At 40.7% G+C, this 13,030-nt stretch overlaps 1 protein-coding gene across 1 annotated transcript in view; it reads left to right on the top strand.

Annotated features, from left to right (window-relative positions):
- ALK (ALK receptor tyrosine kinase) overlaps nucleotides 1-13,030 on the top strand; it is a 2,691,376-nt gene that overhangs the window by 120,664 nt on the left and 2,557,682 nt on the right. The gene's annotated exons all lie outside the window — the stretch shown is intronic.

Below are 13,030 nucleotides of genomic sequence, written 5' to 3'. Positions count from 1 at the left end.
AAGCATGAACAAGTTAAAATCACACCTTGGAGTCCACTTCAGCAATAAAAGGATTTGCAGCATCCCGCACCGGTGTTCAGTGGAGTATGGGGTTGGAGGTTGGAGCTTGGGCTTGGAACCCCCCCTCCGCAGCAGCAAAGGGTATGCAGCCTCAACCTCAACCCGGCTCACTCGAAACCTGCAGCAGTCTCCTCCTCTCGCTGCTCGCAGGTGTGCTCACCAGTAAACAATTCCTTCTTCACACTGGTAACTGATAACGCCGGTAGTGCCAGTAACACCGGCAACGCCGGTAACAATCTCCTGCCCCTTCCCTGCTGCTGGGGAGCGGGGGGGGCCTTCCCTCCCCCGCTAACTTGGTCCGCTCAAAACTCCACTCCAGCTCAGTCCGGTTACGGCTGCGGGTCCACTCCACTCGCGACACGAACTGCAGCAATCTCCTCCTCCTCTTGCATGTCTTTCCTGATCTCGTTTTAGTTAGTGAAGTTCTTATGCACTCCTAAATTGCGCTGCTTGGGTTAAGCTGGCTCACATTCCTCCCTCAAGCTATCCTGCCGGGCTCAAGCCTTTATCTCTGCTCTGAGAGCAGTATTTCACACATTACCAAAGCAGCACTGACATACCTGCTGCAGGCAGGACAATGCTAATTAGATTGCTGCGACTTCAGAAAAAGGAAGTATAACTTTTTTTAAATTACATTACCTTCATGTTTAATAAAACTCCAACTTCACCATTGAATTGGATTTTTAATAAATGAGTCTCTGTAGCTTATTCCAAACCCAGCATACAGAAGTAGCATATTAACTGTACTTTATCTTTTTCTTCATAGTACTAGCTACAACCCTAACAGGAAAAATAGCTTTTGGTGGCTAGCCACTGTAGGTATATGCACACACTAGTGGCCAGATTTACTAAGCACTTGCTTTGCCCTTGCATCAGGTAAGGCAACACAAGTGCTTAAGTGACATTTACAAAGCAACAAAAATTGGTATTGGGTGGCTTTGAATTACTTCTCACCTGCAAAGTAAAAAAAGGCAGGACATGGCTCTGCGTTTCATTACCTTGCAACAGGGAGTTGTCATATGGGTGTCTCGTTCATCTACCCATGTGTATGAAGCAAGCCCATATTTACCCAAGTCAAAACATGGAGAAATATCTTTATTTTCCCTTATTACTTTCTACTATTTACTTACTGTTTGTATGTGTGCTGCATTCTGAAGCACGGATGCAGAGAAGAATAAACCTTGGAGAATAGTTTTTGTGCTGGAAGGTATCCTTCCTGCACAAAAACTATTCTGACAACATGACAGGCACCATTGTGTCATGGCTCTGGAGAGCCAGAAGTGTGCAGCACAAAGAGAGAGCAGAAGTGTGCCATGTCTTACTAGATATAGCATGTTTCTGCTCTGTCTCTCTTTGAAGCAACGCGGCACAGCTCAGCAACCTTCCTTATTGCTGTGCATCAAAGTTTAGTAGATCTGGGTCCTAATTCTTACATGTTCCAATTTTAAATACCTGGCACCCCTACCTTGTAGTCTGCAATAACTACTTAGGGCTTGATAATACTTTGGCGGTGCTGCGCCGGGACCGCCCCGCTGCCACACCGCTAAAGCTGCGGTCAAGTTGCATGCCAGATTAGGAGTTTCCTCCTGTCTGGCAGGCTATTTTTGGGGGTTCCCACGGAGGTGCCTCTAAAAATGGGCAGCGCAATGGAAACACCAAAAAGAGTTCCTGCATGCCATTAACTGAAAAGTCTATTCCTTGCAGAAACCGGGATGCATGCACACAGGAGGGCACATGTTGATCCCCACTGCATGCATCCCAGGGTGCAAAGGCACAAGAGGCCCTGTAGGGACCCTTTTGTTTCCTTTCCGCCATGGTTTTCATGGAAGAGAAACTGTCATGAAAACCATTGCAGAGAGGAAACTCCTAATATGCTTGGCGGAACCTCAGCGGTCCCCCCAAGCATATTGATGCCTCCTGACCGCCACAACACCACCAGGGAACGGCAGTTCTCTTGTGGCTGCAGCAGGGAAATGGTGATCCGACCACCCTAATCATAATAGGGCGGTCGGGAGACGTCCACAGCCGCGCCCCAACGAGTCTGACGGTGATAACTTAGTTAATACTTAAAAGCAGGGATTTCATCTTGTCCAAAGGTATATTGTAACAGGTATGCCTGCATGTTTCGTATCACATGTAAGCAGCCGTGGCCACTTAAATTCCCGTTGGGATTTCAGGCCTTTTATAAAAAGGGGAAAAAAGAAATAGGGTTCCAGAGGGATGTGAGGGTCTCCCTCCGCTTTATCTTTGGGCGATGGAATATCCAGAGATATTGATGTAGACGCCTCACTCACTTATCGTGACATGCTTCATCATAGGCGTCTATCCACACCCGGGTAAGATGGTACTACCCGGGTGGACTCAACCATAGATGTAATGGGAGTTCTTATAAAAAGCAAGTACTTGTCATGCAGGGAAACAGATGAGTGATAGTAAAAATACCTTCAGGTATACCCAAACAATGTGTTTTATTTGGAGGGTACCTGGGACATGAATAAAAACGTGAAAAGTACAGGGTTTTCTGAATATGGTTGTTCAGTTGTGCCCTTCCAAAGTTCCAACATGTTTCAGCCCTCGCTAGGAGCCCATGTGGGCCTGGGGCCTTTGTCAGGGCTATTTATCTACTGCTTAGTGTCCCTACTTCTAAAGGGTGCAGCATTCCATGCACTGACGTGAGGCCTAATGCGCTCACCATTCTTCACTGGGTCCTCAGTATATTTTATACTGCTTGTTTTTATTAGGCTACATGCGGATCAGGTGGTTGGTGCTGCCTTATAGTCACATATTCATCAAGGTGCTAGCACCACCGGAATACCTTCACATCTCGCTCCATCCGCCGCTAACATATGTAGGCCTGAAACCATGTTTTTCTTGTCAGCCCAGTGAATAGTTTAATAGGTGCTGCAGTCCACAGGCACATTTAACATTGTATACCTTGGGTGTATTTTCCAACTCAGTACACTGTTGCTTTATTGGGAAGTTAAATATGCCAATTGGGAGTTAGCCAGTTTTACCATGTATTTTTTTATTAATCAAATGTATTGACTTTATTAAAATCAAATACAAGTAATAATAATGACAAGCATCTACTTTAGAACGTAGTGCGCCACTGTACCCGACCATGCAGACTTTCCAGCAGTGCTCATCATTTCAGTTACCAACAATATCATAATATTCCCATCCACAACTTGCCGCAGATTCTCTATTGCTCTATTATAGACAATCCCTAGCATTATAGTTGGGCTCCTCCTGTTTAGCACGCTGGTCCATCTCTTTGCATGACTGTGTTATTGTAGGCGGGATTGGGGACTTCTATCCCAGTGCAATATCCAATTACTGTGGCTACACCTATCAAGGCCGCTCTACTCTGGTGTTGCCAATGTCACACTGAAGCCTCTGGAGGGTGCTCTTGGGCATCAGATCAATTAGACTTCCAAGCACCTGTGATAGTACTTTCGTAATCACCAGTCAGTAGTGTGTAATTCTCAGAAATGCCAGACCACATGAAAGAAATCGGCGACCTGTACAGCTCATCAGAAGCAAGAGGGAGCCGACAGTCTATTAGCAAGCCACTGCTGTCTTGGAGTGTAGCAAGTGGTGTTTAAGTATTTTAGTTGTATCAGCCTTAGACAAGATGAGATAGCAATTTCCCTTGGTGCCGTCAGTGCTTCTTTCAAATCTGAGTCATCTAGATCACCTATCCAGTGCTCCCATTCCTCCCGTAATAAAGAAAATCTGTCTGGGGCATTGATAACTAAAGATCAGTAAATCTGTGATATATCCTTTTCACCTCGTGGTCCCATCAAAATTCTTGCCTCCAGAGGATGTATTCCAGGAGTTCCGATAGGTCCCTGAGGGGGCTAGAGAGAGCATGACAGCACTGCAAATAATTACAGAATCGAGTTTTGTCTACTTTAGAATGATCTTACAGATCTAGGAATGATTTCTTGTGTGATCCCAGGCAGACATCTCCCAAATGTGTCATGCCTATCATGTACCACCTGCTAAAACCATGGAGAATGGAGATATGTGTCAAAAATTACTCTTTCCCTAATTTAGTTTGTGGTGTACGTTTCCAGTCCCATCCGATCAGTCTCAATGCTGCACGCCAGCAGAGGAAAGTAACTTTAGTGACTTCGGGGAGATGGGGGGGGTATAGGAAAACCATTGAGAAGTGCCATAACTTTAGCAACACCTAGAAAGGAAAATTATGAGTGTAAGACAGGAACTTCTCATCCCCTAGTTAACTAGTCATTGATTACCAATCTGTGCTTCTGGATAGTATAAGCGTAAATCAGCCATACTCATCCCTCCATCGTACATCGATTGGCGACACTTCTCAGATACAATACAGGGGTGAGCATCTGCCCAAAAGACAGACCAAGATATGAGATATAGTGAGAAGTTTAGTAAACTATTGGTTTGGCATTGTAAGGGGAAATTCCTACAGGGCATATAGGAAGAGTGGAGGGATCGTCATTTTAAAGAGAGACACTCTTCCTAGGATGTGGAGTGGGAGCTTGGACCATTTCTAGAGATCTGTCTTCTTTTTGGAGACCAAGGGTGTGGGGTTGATGCTCCACGCTAAACCAGGCTCTAGAAGAATATGGATATCCATGTATTGGATACTCAAGTTCTTTATAGGATGAGAGCTTTGCCAATTGACAGTACTATTATTCCCCTTTATTGGGACCAGCAGGGATTTGGTCAAGTTGACCTTAGGTCCCGATGCCTCTTCAAGCTAGACAAAAATTCACAAGACAGGATACGAACATCTGAGTATTGGGAAGAGTAACATGACATCTACATATAAAGCAATTCTGTCCTCTTTTCCTCCCTCCCATCGCCATCCTTGTATCGGAGCATCACACCTGATCAATCAAGCTAGTGCTATTGGGAGGGCAAAAAGGAGAGTGGACAATGGATACCCCTGCCTGGATCCCCTCCTAATTGAGAATGAGTCAGATATTACTTTGTTATTCGAACTTGTGCAGAAGGTTCCTAGTTAAGGAGTTTGGTGTATTTCTGGAGCCAGGCCAACTCCGCAGGGTAGCTAGCGTCTGTTTGAGGAAAGACTGATTAATGGAGCCAACTGCCTTATCAAAGTCGATGAGTAACAGTGCACCTGAATCTGTGATATGGTGAAGTCGGGCAAGTGCAGTATAGACTCGACATATACATTTACATTTACCATATTCCTAATTTCAGAATTGAAGCATTTTCAATATTATATACTACAAAGCCATAGTTGTTGCTTATTTATCTTATACAACTAACAACTATTGGCAAAGCCAATAGTCCTGGCTTGTTATAGGTGTAATGTTACTTATTGTATTACATATCTGGATGCAATGACAGAAGCAGAAAATTACCAGTCGGGAGGCACACTATGTCAAGCACAGATTTGTAGCTTAGGTGCTTTAAGCCACACCCTAATTACATCACTCTCCAGTTTTTTCATCCCACTTAAAGCCTTGGAGATTAGCATGGTATTCAGACAAAAGATTGAGTTTAAAATATCGTCCCACCTAAATATTGAGTCTAAAATATTGTGACATGGAAATATCATCAGTAAGAATATGGGAAGTAATGTAATTATAATCAATTAATAGTTATTTTTTTAAATATTACTTATTTACTTGATATTTAATTATGTTAATTGTGCTATTTATTTTTGTATATACATTCTATGTGCGGGATGTGGCGTTTATATGGGTTAAGGGTGGGAAGTTATTTATTTGTACTTTATTAATAATTAGTTGACAATTAATATTATTTAATTATTAATTAACTATGTTAATTGTGTAATATTTTTATTTTTTAGATGCGGGTTGTGGGGCTACAGGGGCAAAGGGTGGGAAGTGATTTATTTGTAATTCATTAATAATTAGTTGTTAATTGATGTTAATTAAGTAATTGATAATGAATTATGTTGATTGTTAATCAAATGTTTTTAGGTGCCGGTGTGGGGCTTATAGAGTTTAGGGGGGTGGCAAGTTAATTATTTTTAATTACTTTATTTTTTGTTTTCAATAAATAATATTTGTTTGATTGATAATTATGTTAATTGTGCAATCATTGTTTTATTTTATTTCAGATGTGGGTTGTGGGTTTTGTAGGAGTATGGGGTGGGAAGTAAATTAGTTTTAAGCAATTAAATATTTTGTAATTAATTTTAATTAATAATTCAATAAATAATTATGTTAATTTTGTAAATAATTATCTGTTAATTGTTATCAGTGTGTTGTGTGTTTTATGGGGGTATATTGTGGGAAATGCATTAATTAAAATTCATCAATAATTAATGACAATTTGTTTGTTGATAAATATTTATATTAATAGTGTATATATCTTTTTTTGTAAAGTTTTAGGTGCAGGTTGTGAGTTTTGTGGGGGTATAGGGTGGGAAGTAACTAAATTACATTTATGTAATGCATTTTTTTTGTTAATAAATAATTTCTAAATAAATGTTTTTATTTGTATGAAAATTATTTTTGCACTTTATAATAATAATTGTGGGTATTTTTGATATGTATTTAACATTGTAATAGGTTTTTAATTTTAATTTTTTTAAATTTCAAACATATTTGTATCTTTGACTCAACATATTTATATATTTAATTATTTACTTTGCTTAGGAAATAATTTTATTTTGTTCAAAATATTTAGTTTGTTTTTAATGTTGCACTGACTGAAATGGGAATAGTAAATGTTACCTCGCTGCAATCCAACACTTTCCCTACTGTTGTAGTGACTGGAATGGGAAAAGTAAATTATACCCCTCAGCTAACCAACACTTTCCCTACTGTTGTACTGACTGGAGTGTGAATAATAAGTTTTTTAACCGCTATCCAACACTTTCCCTACTGTTGCATTTATTAGAGTGGGAATAGTAAATTTTACCCCTCTGCAATCCAACACTTTCCCTACTATTGTTGTGACTGGAGTGGGAATAGAACATTTTACCCCTCCACAATCCAACACTTTCCCTACTTGTTATACTAACTGGAGTGGAATAGTAAATGTTACCCCTCTGCTAGCCAATACTTTCCCTACTGTAGCACTTTTTGGTGTAAGAATAGTAAATTGTATCCCTCCGCAATCCAACACTTTCTCTACTGTTGTAGTCACTGGAATGGGAATAGTACATTTTACCCCACCACAATCCAGCACTTTCCCAATTATTGTACTGTCTGTAGTGGGAATAGTAAATTTTACCCCTCAGCCTTTCAACTGTTTCCTTACTGTTGTACTGGCTGGAGTGGTTATAATTAATATCACCAATGTTCAGTCAAACACTTTTATTATTGTTGCATTTACTGGAGGGAGATTTTCAAATATTACCCATTTTATTATTTTTGCTTTGTGTGTAGTGCAAGTAATACATTTTTTTATGTGTTTACTATAATGTTTACTATAATAGTTTGCATACTTTTTCATAAATTGTAGTGGGAATAGTATGCGTATTACATTTTTTTAATTTTTACTTATTGTATATATTTATATTGTTATGTTTTAGTTTTCTTTAATTATATTTTTTTATTTATTATTGTTTTAATGTATCTAATAATTTTAACTAAATCGTAAGAATTTTAAGTTACAATCTCGCGTGAGGTCTCTAGTAAGCGGTGAGTGATGGCGCCTCGGCGTGTGAACGTGAGTATAGATGGAGTATCTACAGTGCTACAGATGAGGGGATAACCCTAAACCCCTAGGTAGACCGAAGTCTTAGTAAAGTAAAACAGAAAACCTGTGCACACGTGTACAGTGTTAGCAGTATTGATTACTGTAATTAGATGAACAAAAACAATAATTGAACACAAAGTCAATGAACATTGATACGTTGACGAGTATTTTCTTCTTTAGTAGGTTTATTCGGTGACCAAATGCCCAGCCAACACGTGTTTCGTCAGGGTGTATTAACTCAAGACTTCTTCAGGGCTAATGGGCAAGTAAAGGCAAAATGGTGTATCACTCCGCCGGTTATAATTCCGTCCCGGCTGGAACAGGGAATATCAGTCACAATACAGGTAACGTATGAGGTAAGGTAAGTACCATAGTCAAAACACAGCAATAAAAACTGTGGGATTCTAGGCGAGTACGCCAGACGTAAGGAGTAAAACAGCTAAGAATTTTAAGTTGTTTACTTTTTTAATTTTATTAGAAGGTTGTTTTTTAAAATATTTTATTTTATTGGTATATGTATATATATCTATTTGTTATATATTCATATTTATTTAAAATTTGAAAATATTATATAAATACAATTATTAGTTTAATAATTGTTTTAAGTAGATATATGTAAATATATATATATAATAATTATTATATATGTGTGTTTAACTTTTTTACATTAAGTTTATTTGTTATAGTTATCAAAATATATATTACATCTATTTTCTTTTTTTGTGTTAATCCTAATATATAATATATTTAAGATTTATTCTTTAAATATATATATATTTAAAAAGCAACATTTAACACAACGATATTCATAACATCGATATTTTATTTTCAATATTTTTGTACTTACCATTATAAGTATAGGATGATGATATTTTTGACATATCTTGGGTGCCGATATTTTGTCAGCGACTCGAGATTAGCATTAGGTAGTATAGGACTTTAGAGATGCATTCATGACATTCTTGGCACACAGTCCTCTTCCGGTTCCCACATTAAAGATATTTCTTCCAATCGCTTGGCATGCAGAGGTTTCAGAGTTTGCCAAGGTGACAGCTCAGGCTATGGTCAGGATGAAAATGATTAAGTTCCGGATATTCCTCACTTTTACCTATAAGCCTCTGAGGCCTATTAACTTTCTGTGTAGGAGCATTATTCGAGGCCTGATCCCTTTCTGTAATAGAAGTTGTGTTAGTGTGCCCACTATGGGGCCGATTCCGATCCGGGTCGGAAGGGCACCGAACGCGATCCGGCCGGAAAAACTAGGAGCCGTACGCGTGTTTTCCGGCCGACTCGTACAGCTGTACGAGCGAGCCAGTACGATGCGAGCCACATGAAATTCACCGACCGAGTCGTTTCCGGGTCCGAACCGCTCCGTACGTCTCGGCCGTAAGCTAAACGTGGCGTGCAATGGATGCGATTCATGACCGAGCCAGTATGATGCACGCGTCGGACAGCCTGTGCGAGCCGGAGTGTCCGGCTCGCAAAGCTCCTGGAGTCGGACTTCGGGGGTCCGCGTCGGACCCCCCGACACCCACAGCTGTACGACTCGCACCCAGGGGGAGACCTATGGGTCTCCCCAACACAGGCATGTACGGTGCGGATGGCACCGACGTGTAACCACTGTAGGGGGCGCACTTGTTTGACACGTGCCCATTCAGTCAATGGGAGTGCATGTACGCATCGTACAACTGGCTCCCATTGACTTCTATGGGAGTCCGACCGAACCGAGTCCGACAGCATACGTGCGCATCGTACTCGCTCGGTCGGACTGTAGGGGTCCGGCTCGGTCAGAAAGTACTCTGGATCCGACTCGGTCGGAGTGCTTTCCGACCCGGATCGGAATCGGCCCCTCTGTGTGACGCTGTGATGCTGTGGCTTTTAAACTCGTTATGTTACCTGGAAAGGTCACTGAATGCCAGTGTTTGGCAGACTGGCTCGCCTGAGGAATGCATAGACTGCAGCTTGTATGAAGAGGTTGCACTGGGAAAGCCATCCATTTGCGTTTGTAAGGTAGATTTTTGAGCTTATAATGTTTTGCGAATGACACCCAACAACTTAACTACTACCCAACAGTGACAAAATTTGAGAAAAGCACATTTTCAATGCTTGTTTTTAATTTCAACAATGCCTCAACCGGATTCAATAAAAAAGGCAAATACACATGTATGTACATGACATTACACAAAGGAAAAAAGGAGACTCCTGGTAGTTTGTTCAAATGTGCTCATGGCATCATATATTTGAAACACAGTTCATACAAAACAGTTATATCAGCACTGTGAGCATAAAATGCAAAGGCAACCCTAAGAGACTTGGTGCACGTTGTGCTCATGAAATGAAAGGTGACGGCGCAAGTGACAAGTGAGAAAAACAGCGAGAGGCGCAGGGAGACAAAGTGATAAAGGATATATGTACAAAATAATTGGTTTAACACGAAAGGTTATTTTCAGTGATTGATCATGGTTTAAAACAATTTCGTGAACCAAAGTTGAATATGCGCCATGAGTTGCACTGGTAAATTGGTCGACTGCGTTTCGATCCTATTAATTCAGGATCATCTTCAGGACCGGGTTGCCCATTTAGAGGTGCGGTATGGGGAGGAAAGGGAGAGATCAGGGGGTGTCCAAGGTGGAGGGCGCAAGGACTGATGAGAGCGTGAGGTGCGAGGGATTCTGCCTACCTGAGGGTCGAGAGGTGCAGTGGACAGAGGTTTGTCCAGAGGTTGGTCAATGAACCGGCGTCATTGATAAGTTCGTTGGATATGACGCAGCGTAGAGGAGCGTCTGCGTGTAGCCAAGAATAGGGTGTGAGTGTCCTTGGGATGAGGAAACCAGGAGTAACTAACAGACATGAAGGTAGGCGCAAATAATTGCGTAGGTGAGACAGTTAACTCACCTAATGGCCTCCCTGTGTGGTACTGAAGAAGGCGAGCGGCAGGGTGGGGTCCCCGATCCACTGCAGACGTCACAAAGAATATGAAACCTCGGGATGTCCCGAGCACAACGTGCACCAAGTCTCTTAGGGTTGCCTTTGCATTATATGCTCACAGTGCTGATATAACTGTTTTGTATGAACTGCGTTTTCAAATATATGATGCCATGAGCACATTTGAGCATACTACCACGCGTCTCCTTTTTTCCTTTGTGTAATGTCGTGTACATACATGTGTATTTGCCTTTTTTATTGAATCCGGTCGAGACATTGTTGTTATTTTTCTCTTTTCTACCCAGATCTCAACCTGGTCTGTGGGTTATACTCCTGTTGTCATTTACTGCTACTGTTTTTAATTTCGCCATTAACTGAAATGTTCTTGTCTTCCATGTGTCACAATTGTATTTGCCTGTGTATCTATATTTGTAAATGGAGCCAGCTTCTTTGGTGACGTCTTCAGAGTGGGGCTCTGTGGGACTTGTGTGTTTTTTAATAATATAACAATGAGTGAAACACTCAAAACTGAGTACATTTATATGCCGTAGACATCAACAGAATCTTACTCCTGCCTCTGGATGAACCAGACACAGAAGAAAAGAGAGCACACGTACTAGGCAGCAAGTGTCAAACTGAAGTTTAAGTTTATTTACAAATAGCCTCAGGCCTTTGGTGCATAAGAATGCACAAAAGTGTAAGATAATCATAGAATTATTGCACAGCAAGCAACTCTGATAAAATCAGGTGTGGAATACTATCATACTAGTTATGGTCAATTGTGCACTGCTGTGGTTAGAAGAATTTTCAAAAATCTGTTCCGTGCTCCAGGGTATCACTCCCTGCCAGAGAGTGTGTGAAAATCAAACAATAGGTAACGACCCCACCCCTGTGGGGTGTATCCCCGGGCACTGGACTGGAGTAACGAATTTTTTCGTGGTTGTCAATGAATAATTTGCTCAATTATGTAGTTGAAAGTTTTTTAATTTTGCACTTGATTTTCCATTAATCCGTTGGAAAACTTCATTTCCCAAAATGCAACATGTTCATTTCACAAAGTTGTCTCAATCAGTGTTCCAATGCATTTCGGCAAACTGCCTTCATCAGGGAACATCTAAAACAAAAGATTTAAACTGTCTGTAGTGATACCAGATAGATATGTACAATACACAATACTAGTCACATACATTGTAACAAATATTAAACAAATGGCATGCAAATGTATCTAGCGTGGTTTTTAACTCGAGAGAAAGGCTGTAAGGGGACCGTGTGGGTGAACATCGTGCCAAATAGCGGTTTACTCACTTAGAAAAGATGTGTGGGGGTTATAACTGAAATCGCTATACGGAAGTGACTAAATAAATATAATACGGACGTTGAAGAGTAAATGAGCAAACTGGAGGGGACTACGGAGGCTAATATCAAGATCTTACCGGAGCTGAGACCGTCGGTTCACTCAGGTGCCTTCCATGAGTGTGCTGCTAGTTCGAAACTCGCTGTGTGGTGTGGTATTTAAACGTGAATGACGTGCTACTAAAGGTGAAAAGCGGACTGCTAAAGTGTGCGTGTGGGAGAAAAAAAGTTCCTAAAAGAGAATTAAATTAGGCTCTCATGGCGTGCTGTTTTTGTGGTATGTAATATCAAACGTTTACCAACAGTCTGTATAGTGGATACAGTTAATCAGTTCTAAGACATTGTCAATCAATGAGAAAACGGCAGCCTTCCGATATGGTACCCAAGGCTAATATCGCAGTCAGTATGGTCTGTTTAGGTTGAATGTTTATAAATAACAAGAAAATTCGACCCTGTCATTCATTCCGTGCGGTTGTAGAGAGTTCAAATTGTAAATCCAATGATTTTCTCTTTGCAGTAATGCTGTACGGTTATCAATTCCTTCCCGTTTTTGCACTACCTCTAAAATGCAAGCTTTTAATTGGCTGTTGTGGTGTTGAGCTTCAATAAAGTGATGAGCTACCATTGATTTGGTTTGTTTGGTTCTTATATTGCTTTTGTGTTCATTCAATCGAACTTTTAGTTTGCGTTCTGTTTGTCCGACATAGACTTTTCCGCATGGGCATTTTAACATGTAGATGATATTTGAAGTATCACATGTAGCTGTCACCTGTAGTTTGATTTTATGTCCTTTCATGGGGTGCATGATGTACGTCCCCTTAATGATGTTGTGACAGTTGCTGCAATTTAAACATGGTATCGTGCCTTTGTAGGTAGCTTGTTGAGACTTTGTGGGTGAGTATTTAATGAGCTCTCCAATGTTTTTGCCTCGTGTGTAAGCAAATATCGGTTCACGGATGAAGGTGTTTTTGAAATCCTGCTCTAGTTGTAACAATGGCCAGTGTTT

Source organism: Triturus cristatus, chromosome 6 (genome assembly GCF_964204655.1).
Source record: "Triturus cristatus chromosome 6, aTriCri1.1, whole genome shotgun sequence".
In the NCBI taxonomy this organism is placed as follows: domain Eukaryota; kingdom Metazoa; phylum Chordata; class Amphibia; order Caudata; family Salamandridae; genus Triturus; species Triturus cristatus.
Note: the sequence above shows the minus strand (reverse complement) of the source record. Positions and strands in the feature narration are given on the sequence as shown.